The following is an 11,177-nucleotide window of genomic DNA, read 5'->3' as shown; positions in this document are numbered from 1 at the left end:
CTACACAACACACAGACTGCCCACAAACAGTTCACTCACAAACATACAACTTTCCACACGCAGCATTCAACAGCAAACACACATATACCACATACACAAACAAGCATAGCCTATGAGCACAAGAACACAACAAGCAGACAACTCTTGGCCCTCATCATTGACCAGCCCAGGGCACTAAGTCAGTCCCATTAAAAAAAAAAAACTATGGCATGGCAGTGGGAACTTTATGTGGGGCATCCAGGAGCCAGGGGAAGGGTAAGGCTTTCCCTCAGAAGGCTGGGGATGAAGGCAAAGGTGGCCAAGGGCTGATTTTCCCTTAGCTCCTCTGCCACCAGAGACATCCCAGTCAGAGCCATTCCAGGTGGCCTCTGTCTGCTTGAAGAAGCCGGTCAACAGCACCTAAACATTTTCGTGAATACTACTTCTGCCTGATATCCTCGGCGTCCAGTTGAATGGAAGTGGAGAGCAATTAGGAATCACAGTATGGACCTTGGATTCTACTCTGACACTGCAGCTGACACCTGTAACCCTGGCACCTGGGGAGTCAGTCACCTCTAGTAGAGGCTAGAGTGGGCTATAGGGAGTAAGTACCTGTTGCAGAAATGCAATTGTCAACAACAAAGTCCATTTGGGATTCCAGTAGAATCTTCCTGGTTCTGATTTTAGCTGTGTGATCTTGAGTGAGTTGCTGAAATTCTCCTGTACTTAGTTTTCTTACCCATAAAATAGGAATGACGCAACCGCACAAGATCATCTATACTCTCCAAGGTCAGGATTAATGTCCTAGACTTTGGGGCCAAGGTTCACAAGGAAGTTGCTGGAGAGTACTGAGCGAATCCCCAGAGCCAGGCATCCCCTGCTCAGAGTCAGTATGGCACAGGCTGCAGAAATCATGGAGGAGGAGGAGGAGGAGGAGGAGGAGAGTTCCCTGGACTCCTAGGGACTGATGGAGGCCAGGAGCCAGTGCTAGGACTCCTGAAGCCCAGCTATGGGCCCGCCCAACTGCTCGCCTCTCCCTGGTGGGTGAAAAACAGGGCACAGCTCGGGCAGAACACTCCAACCTAAGTGGGATGGAGCTGGGCTAAGGGAGAGATGCCAAAACCTTGGCTTGAGAGTCAGAGGAGATCTGGACCAAGTCTGCCCTGCCTGTAGCCCAAGTCTCCTATTCCTATGAAAAGGAGTATTTTAGAAGGGGTTCCCTTGGATGCTGGGGGCGGGTTGTTTAGCATCTTGAGGGCCCATTAACTTTTCTCCTTCCCTTTTCATTCCCCTTCCCTGCTTAGATTACCTCATAGGTCGCTGTCTGAAAGGTCTGTGCTAGACACCTAGGTCCTGAGCTCTAATCCAATGGGCATAGGACTCCCAGCAGGACAGGGCAGGACAAAGTGTCACACTCTTGCTGCTAGGAGCACTTAGACTGCCCTTCTCAGTTGCCAGGGCGATATTTGTTGTTATCTGATCAGTCAAGTCCTCCTTGCAGAGAACTTGCTGCTGTTCACAGCTTTGCAGCCCAACCCTGTATATGCCTTACCCAGAGAGGCACCTGCTGTAGTTCAGTCTACCATGATGACACCCGCGCACACACACACACACACACACACACTGACCCCTCTATTCACTTCCGCTAAAGCCTTGGAGACAGTGGGGGCTTGATGGCTGTTTCCAGGACCACAGAGAGGGACCAGGAAAGCTAGTTACCTGCTGAACTCAGCACTGGTTTGCTCTGTTTGCTCTCTCCGAGTTCCATTCAGAGGGAGGGTTGAGCTACATAACCGTCAAAGGCCTCTCTGACTCTAGAATCCAAGTCCTAACTCTGGTCTATAGCAAAAGATGAGCCAGGAATGGGAGGGAAGAAAAGAAGAAAGGGAGGGATGGGGAAGGCAAGGAAAGGACACAGTTATCCTTTCTCTCCTGACTCCTAGGGATTCCCCATCTCAAGCCTGAATGAACCTGGCAGAAACCCTCACTGACCTCCCGAGAAGGACACAGAGGTGTACTTTGACAAAGGCCTGTCCAGGGTTCAAAGGATCATGAGTCTGAGCAGAGGAGTTTAGCTTAGCATGCCCAGAGGCCAAACCTTCTAGACAAAAGAGAGGCACACTAAGTAGCCACAGTGTCACCAAAGCCTTCTGGGCCTGGGGCTCACACTGATGTCTTCTGCTTACCCCCTGTGGGAGTCTAAAGAAGTAGTCCAACCACCACGACCTTTGCTTTTCATCATTTGCACAACAGGAAAACCAGCAATCAGCTCCTTCTTACAGCTACTGAAAGCCAATCAAATGGGAAGTGCGTGTGTGTTGCTATATATGTGTGTGACCCACTGCACACACATCCCAGACCTCTCTGGTGCCCCTGTCTCAGAGGTAGTCGTCGCTCTGCAAGTGAGCCCACTGAGCCACAAGCCTACAGAGAGGTTGTGCAAGAGACCTGCAAACCTGGTTCTGCCCACTGCCTGGGAGGGGCCTGTCCTCCTCCTCTTCAGGGCCGGCCACAGGGGAGGTGTTATTATTCTATAGCACCCCAGGATAGGGTGGGGAGAGGTTGCTTTCCTGGGTGCACATAACAAAACACTGCCCGTCATGTCTGCTGAGGCGTCACTTCTGAAAGGCCACTTTCAGCTCTCATTGTTGGATGGCTACGGTGGCTGCACAGGAGACAATGCTTGTGTTTCTCAGGCCTCTGTCAGCTCCCGGAGACAAACTGGACCACAACTGGTGCACCTACAAGGAATTCCAGGCAGGAGACTTGAGCAGCAAGACCTGGAGGGAGAGCTGTACCATCCATCCATCATTCTCTGAAGCCTCCCAGCCTTGGTCTTGCTCTTGTTCCTCCTTTGGGAACTGGCTGTGACAGCCCCAGGTAGAACCTCCAGCCAGAGACCTTTCCCCTCTGGTCTATGTGTCAGTCCTGGAGAAGGGGCTGGCTGACTGCTTGGGTCATGTGTTTCTCTGAGTGACAGTTGGTGAGAAGATGCCGGGAAGGACCAGGAGCTCCTGTCACCAGGAGAGGACCAGGAAGCAGGGAGCCACCAGGCACATGTCTGGGTACAGTTTCTTCTGCCATTGGGCCTCTACTTCCATACTTTGAGTGAGAGCCAGTGTCTCGGTCGGGCCTAGCCTAAAGATACTGAGTGGAGGCTCGAGGGTAGAGGGCTAAGGACTGAAGCCTGTGGAATCATGAGCAGAAATAAATCTCCCTTCCTTGCCACCGTTTTTCTCAGCTAACTATCACAGGCATGAGAAAGCTGATTAGTGCACCTGGCCACAGGGGAGGTCTGCCCTTCTACCCTTGATCTGGGCTGTCCTGATATTGTTTGACCAGTGTGATGAAGAAAAGCTAAAACTCAAGCCCCATGCTCTAGAAGCGTCCCTTTCAGCTCTCAGGGACAGGCGTGTGGGTTGGGGAGGGAGGAGGGGTAGGCAATGAGCTACACAAAACAAACAGGCTCAGGGTGAAATGATAGGCTTAGGACAGTCTGGGGGTAAGAGAACTTTCTGTTCATGGGTAAGGAGCAGAAATCCCCCAGCACCCGTGTGAAAAGCCAGCGGGCTTCTCTAATTCAGCTGTCGGGGACTGAGGCAGGAGGATCACTGAAGTTTGCTGGCTGCCAGCATAGGTCCAAATGAGAGACCCAGTTACAAGGGAACAAGGCAGAAAGTGACATGTAGTGGCCTCTATGTGCACATGTTGTATGTACATAACACACACGAGTGCGCAAGCACACACACATGGCAACAGTGAACAAGCTAAAATATGCAATTATTATGTAACCTAAACAATTTCCCAGTCTCAACATCTCAAGAGTAGGCCACTCCTATAGCCCTAAGGTGGCCAGTGATCTGAGGGGAACATGGGACCAGTGGTGCCTTGGTCTCAGGCTCTGCTGCATCCCTTGTGTGACATCAGAGTCACACAAGATAAAGGCTGTTTGCTCCATAGTGCCACAAGAAACAGTCCACATCCCTCAACCAGCCCTGCTCACAAATCCTAGGGGCAGGATTCCCCCCACCTTTCACCCTCTATGGGTTGGCTCTGTCTGCAGGAAGACCCTCATCCCTCTAGAGTCTAAGCAGAGACCCACAACTCTCTTCTTCTTCTTCTTCTTCTTCTTCTTCTTCTTCAGGATTTATTTATTTTATTTATATGAGCACAGTGTCACTGTCTTCAGACACATCAGAAGAGGGCATCAGATCTCATTACAGATGGTTGTGAGCTACCATGTGGTGGCTGGGATTTGAACTCAGGACCTTCGGAAGAGCAGTCAGTGCTCTTAACCACTGAGCCGTCTCTCCAGCCCCGACCCACAACTCTTGAAGAGCCCGGCTCTCTTCCTAGGATCCCCTTGTCTATATGATGACTCTGAGGCATCACAGGGGTCTCTGGCCTTTGCAAAGTAGCACAATTTCACTAACAGCAAGTATTTACATGGACTCGTGCCTCAGTCTCCATACAGGAAGTATGTCTACTCAGGCCTAAGCTCAGTCCGGCTCTGCCAGCTGTGAGTTGAGCTTCAGCCGCCATGCCAACTGTCTCTGTATGGATCCCCCTTGTGCCTGAGTCTTGGCTCTCACCTGGAAAACAGGAGTAAATTTTACCACCTAGGGTTGCAGTGGGGCGGAGAGGAGATGATGGATGTGAAGGCTGGGCTGTAACAGCTCCTTGATAAAGGCTAGTTCCTCTTCTGCCAGGTACATAAACCATTCCAGATGGGAAGCTTGCCGGCTCATGTGTAGGTGGGAGAGGAACTGTCTGTCAGCAGGATGGTGGGGGAGGGGCATCCATTGAGGAGCAGGAGGAGCACAGACAGGTCTGGGAAGCATGGTGTCAGGGAAGGGCGAGTCCATAGCTCCAAGCTGCCAGTCTGAGGAGCGGTGGGAGGCCTTACACGCCAGGCTCAGGGTCCGCTCCAGGAACAGGAGGCGGGGCGGTCTCCAGACAAGAGGGGCAAGGTCAGGTACAGCTTGCCTCTGGTCTGGGGCAGGCAGGTTTGCGGAGTCTTGTATCTGGGGAGGGCATAAATGGGTACAGTTGTGGGAAGCTGCCCTTCTAGCTTAGAGCCTCTACTCTGAATCTTTAGGCTAGGAAGAAATTGGGAAGCCAAATGCACAGCCAGAGAGCAGGCTAGACCAGAGAGTGGGTAACCTTATATACATGGTGGGGAATCAGAGATTCCTCTCATCCATCTTCTCAGCTACCTTGGACTTGGCACTGAGTCCACAGTTTCTAAGCTCTGCCATAGTTACAGGCCCCTGTGAGCCTTGAGGTTGCTTTGAGAGGAATGAAGACTGGGTAGACATGATCAGCCCTATTCTTACAAGGGAGAGATACAGGCCCAGCCAGGGCCTTGACCACGACTCACAGCAGATGTGTGGCCTAGTTGGGCTGGAATCTAGGCCCCTTGGCTCCCACCTCTCCTACCATACTCTCTGTCCCTAGAACTGAGAGATGGGCAAGACATTCGCACCGGGTCTGAGCAAACTGTTAGTGAATGGAGCCAGAGAGAGGCTGACAGCCATCAACAGACAGCACTTAACCCAGACTGACAACTTAATTGTGCAAATGTGGATGAGGTACAGTTGTATGCAAAGAAATCCAGACGGTCTGGGCCTCTGGGGAGCCTCCTCCAGCACCCCAGTTGCTGGGGAAGCAGGAGGAGGCGGGGTGATGTCACCAGATGCAGCTGAAGTGTGGGGGCTGGGCCATCCATCTACTCCTTCAAGGCTGTGGGCCTAGCCTCAGGCTCTTGCCCTCCAGTATAAGTCCTTCCCTCAGGAGTCTGGAGACCAGGGGTTAATAGTGAGTTGATTAAAGTCTCACAGTCAGAGGTCCAGTGAGCCTGGTCCAGGGAAGGCTGTTTGTCCAGCCAGGCTATAGTCACATTGAGAACATGACTAGACCAATAACCGATGAGGAGCCATACCCAGCCCACAGTCTTTCAAAAAAAAAACCCCAAATGTCTAACAGTGGTGAGGGCTTCTTGGTCCTTTTGCAAAACAGAGGCTACGTGGGGGTGGGTTCATGACACTGCCAAATTCATAGGAGCCTTAAATGAGCAAGAGCCCTGGGCTCCCAGTCAGTGGCTCTCACTGGCTAAGGGGACACTGAGCTCAGAAAGGGCAAAGACATCCAGCAGTTTGGAGAGGCACTGGGCTCTTCAGTAGCCAATTCCATTCTTGGGACCCATAGAGAAGAAACCTGAGCTCAGGGCAGGCAGCTGCACTCACTGCCATTCACTGGGCAGCTCCCATGGAAGCATTTTCCCAGAATCCTCAGCTTCTCACCTGTGGCTGAACAGGAACCCACTCACAGCGCCAGTAGCAATGGTGCTAGCCCTGCCCTCCCCTGCAGCAAACTGAGGATAAAACTGGCACTCTATCTCTTTACCTCCAGTGTTTTTGACTCAATGAAAATTAATTCTGCAGTCTAGGAAGCTGAGACTCACCATCCATTGCACCCAGCCAGAAAGCAGACAAACTGGGTTTTGAGCGCCAGGTCACTTGCCCTCCAAACACCATGGCTACCTTCTCTTGGTGCTCTCGGTGCCCAGGACAGGAGGTGGCTGTGTTTGTGCCTGCCCAGTCTCTCCCTTCTTGTTTCTGTTGACAAATGTATCCCTACCTCCCACCTCACCTCCATTTTCTGAATGTTGGGCTGGGGAGAAATGCCAGTCATAGAGCCTAGGACCCTGAAGGAAGGCCGGGTCTTCTAGAGAATCCCATTTTCTAGCTACATAACTGATCTAGAAGGAGTATGTGACCTGGTGGGGGGAGGGGACGGGACACTCTGAACAGTCTCCCTGGGATGGCTTTAGTGGATTTGGGGGGAGCTCCCAGCTCAGTGCTTCTTCCCACATATGGAAGAGAAGAACCTGGTGTGAAGGGAGGATCACTGGTGGCCCGGATCCCCTGTACCTCCAAGTGGCCACCAAGCCCACATTTCCTTGGGTTCACCCACTGTGGGTCTCTGTTCTCTGGCAATGCATGCCATCCTGCCTGAGGCTATGAGCCTGAGGCTACACTATCCTGTCAGGAGCAACAGGCCTGACGAGAATCCAATCCTCTCAGAACAAACAATCTGGGGTAGGGAGAAGGGTGTGGATAGCTCTGGGTTCAGGACCCTGCTCTGTCTCTCTGAGCTGTAACCTCCTATCTTTAACATGAAGGCACCAGGCTTGATTTGCTAAAGATTCCTCCAGACCCAGACTCTTGGCATTAAAAATGGATGCATAACCTACTCACCGCTTCAAATTCTAGAACACTTCCATCCACCACCCTCTGAAATACCCAACACCCATTAGCTGTGATACCCCAATCCCACTCACCATCCCAGACTTTAAAAAAATCATTATTTCCTTTAAAACCAAGAATGTGAATTTTTCTTTTCTGGACATTTCAAGTTCATGTTGGAATTTCTCCATGTCGCAGCACGTGTGGACATTGCATTTCTTCTTGTGCTGGATATCACTCCACCCCGTGGACATACTTGCTACACTCTGTTTATCCACTCAACAGCTGGGTGGGCACCTGGACCCTTTGGGCCATTCTAGATAATGCTGCTGTGGACAGTCGTGGGCAAACATGTTGTGAGATGTATGTTTTCAGTTCTTTGATGCATATAACTAGGAATTGCTAGGTTATATGGTGAGAGAGGCAGCCTTCCACTGTAGTGTGCCTTTCCACATTTCTACCAGCAATGTGTGAGGGATCCAGTTTCTCAACAGTCTTGACAAAGCTTGTCATCTTCTGTTGATTTTATTATAACCACCTTAGTATAAAAAGAGGTCTCACTTTTTACATTTTATTTTGAGACAGAGCCACCTGTAGCCCATGCTAGCCCCGAACTCAATATAGAGGCAAGGATGACAGTTGGACTTATGATCTTCCTACTGCCACCTCCATTCCCAAGTGCTGAGATGACAGGCATGGTTATATGCAGTAACGGGGATCAGACTCAGGGTTCTGTGCACACCAGGCAAGCACTCTACCAACTGGGCCACACTCCCAGTTCTGCACTGTGGCTCTGATTTGCCCCTAGCCAGTCACTAATGCAAATGAGCTTCAATCTGTGTGATAATTGGCCCTTTCTTTGTCTTCTTTGGAGAAATGTTTTCAAATATTTTTTTCATCAAAAAATCTTGGGTAATCAGCCAGGTACAATGTTACATGCCCACAATTCTACTACTCAGCAAGTGGCGGCAGGATTAGAGGTTCAAGGCCATCCCCAGCTAACTCTAACAAGAGTTAGAGGTCAGCCCAGATGACATGAGACTCTATCTCAAGAGAGTTCTTAAAAAGTGAATTGAGGATTTTAGACTCTCCGGCTGGAGTCAAGGATACAGGAACTAGCTGGAAGCCTCAAGTATACCGGGTGTGGTGTGGGGTCATTGAGGAGCCTGTGGGCCATACTGTGATGACAACAGCATGTCTCTACTGTATTCTAGTTGGTGAAAAAATAAAATCAAATCAAAACAACCAACAACTCTGGAGCCCCAGCTACAGCCTAGAGGACACCTTACAAATCCCTTTGGGAACCCCTTGGCAGTGACTAGCATGACAACTAGGCATGTCTTCCAGCATGGGGGCCAGAATGAGCACTGAATGCTATTGGTTTCATAGCATGAATGAATGTGATGTGGGGGTTGGGAGTGCATGTGTGAGTGTGTGTGTGTGTGTGTGTTATCTGTTGATTTGTGTGTAGCCGAGGCATGCAGAAGCTCATGGGAAGAAAGTACACAAGGCAGGTAAGGGAGAACTCCTCCTTTGTTGCAGGATTCTAGACTCAGCTTACTTGTTCCAGAGGAGCAGGAATTGGAAGGCTCATTCAATGTCCTAGGATAGGAAACCGAGGCAGGTAGAAGGGTGCGGTGGGAACTGGGGCTTGAATCCTGATCCATCTGTCTTGGGTCGCCTACCTTTCTCATAATGCTAACTGACTGGAGGGAGGGAAGCGAGAGGGAGGGGGTGTAGAGAGTTCCAGCAGAGGGATAGAGCCACACTAAAAGGTGAGAGAAAAATTAAAAAAAAAAAAAAAAAAGCAAGGGTGGAAAGAACTTACGGCTCTGGCCTGGCTGAGGCCCCCATCAGGTCCTGGGGCAGCAGGCCAGGGCGGGGACAGCGGAAATCAGCTCACTGAACCTGGAGCCAAGAACCAGGCTTGGCTTGTGCAGGGTGGAAAAGCTCTCACCTCAAGACACTGCAGAGGTGGGGGAGCTGGCACTAGGCTGGGGTGGGGGGAGCAGGGTCTGCCTGCAAAGAGGCCGGGTAGCTAAGGCCTGCCAAGCAGAGCCATCTTTCAGCTTAGTGATGGCTCTGGCTGCTCTCTCTAGCAGCCTGCCCTTGACTCCTCAGCACACAGAGCAGCGGACCTGGAGCAGGGTCAGGGGGAGCCAAGTCAGGGGCGGCATGAGAATGGGAGAGGAGCATGCACATAAGAGGCTATGCATGGTCCCCCCAAGGCTGAAGACAGGGATTCCGGGAACTCACTCTGGTCTCCCAGGAACACAGCTTAAGATAGTGAAGCCCTGTCTCCAAAGAAAAGAAAAAAAATCTTATTAAAAAACGTGCAACTCACTTTTGTATATTCACTGGTGTACAGTCGTCCCTGCTGTCCTCTGAAAGAGAGGGGAGTTGAGGCTGAGGAAAGAGCAGAGACTGTCCCTATGTCACATGACTGGCTGGCTAGTCAGCAGAGGAGTTAGAGTCCAGTCCGGGCCTGCCGATACCCCATCTACCACACTCAGGTTTGACACTTGAGTTTCTCTGATAGGCACTCTCGGCCACACTCTGGCCATGTGAAGTGCCTAATGGAGGCTGTCGAGTGGAGTCAACCAGCTGGATGTGGAGGGGGCCTCTGACTGTCACCTGACTTGATTGTCCCCTGACTCCCCAGAGCTGCTGAAGCCCAGCATGGGGCTGAGAATTTAGTGTCCGGCTCACTTCCTGTTCTCACAATCACCAATGTCCTCCCTTAGTTCGGGGTGCCTTTCCTCCACCTGTCTACAGAGCCACATCTTCAGAGATGAGATTTTCTCACACCCAGCCCCACTTTTGGTGAGGCTGCCTGGTCGCCCTGTGTGGCCCACTGGTACTTCCCTTCCTCCAGACAGTTTTTGTCGCTATCACAGAACACAATCTATGTGCTGTATTGGGAGTATACTGTGCCCTGCAAAGGTGCATGTGAGAGGCCTGACTCGGTGTAACAGTATTGATAGGGGAGGTCTATTGGAAAGGGAGACACCACCATCATGAATGGATTTATGTTTTCTTCATAAATTAGATTAGTTCTCACAAGAAGGAGTGAGGTCTCTCTTGTCTCCAAAAGAAGAACCCCCAGGCTGGATTGCTACCTCAGAGTGGGTTGTCACAAGTAAGTCTGTCCCTCTTACATGTCTCCTTCTGTTCCCGCCTGCCCACATCCTTTCTGATTCTTCACCATGAATAGATAAAGCACAGAGCCCTCATCAGAAGCTGACAAGATATGGCTATCATATCTCAGGCATTTTATAACCTCTTTTCTTTATTACGTGCCTTACCTCTGGTATTCTCTAATAGTAACATTAAACAGAGTCACCTTCATTATTGACTTATTCTGTCTTCTCCATTGCACTGGAGTTCTGAGGAATTACTGGACAGTGCTGGCAGAGTAGTTACTTGGTAGGAACAGTGGAGTGAAGGCACAGATGGCCAGTGTTGTGCTGTCTCTCAGCAGTGCTCGAGTGAAGGCTGATAAATATGAGCTGAGGTTGAGAGAGCACATCTGGACCCTAAACATTACTGACACTTCATATGGAGATCTGGGCCATGCATTTTCCCTGACTGTGGTCCTATTGGAGGAAACTGGAATAGAGTCAGGGTGGCTTTAAAAAAGAAGGGAGGCCTGGAGAGATGGCTCAGAGGTGAAGAGCACCAACTGCCCTTCTAGAGGTCCTGAGTTCAATTCCCAGCAACCACTCACAGCCATCTGAAATGGGATCTGATGCCCTCTTTTGGTGTGTCTGAAGACAGAGACAGTGTACTCATATACATAAAATAAATAAATCTTAAAAAAGAAAGAAAGAAGGCGATGAACTTCTGGATTTTGCTGTTGTGTTTAGGACCCCAGAAACCAGAGGAAGTCTTGGATTCAATTCAGCCTGTGTATTTTTTTTTTTTTTGTAAATTCCTGCAGTCATTAATCTT

This window comes from Mus caroli, chromosome 7 (genome assembly GCF_900094665.2).
Source record: "Mus caroli chromosome 7, CAROLI_EIJ_v1.1, whole genome shotgun sequence".
Lineage (NCBI taxonomy): Eukaryota > Metazoa > Chordata > Mammalia > Rodentia > Muridae > Mus > Mus caroli.
Note: the sequence above shows the minus strand (reverse complement) of the source record.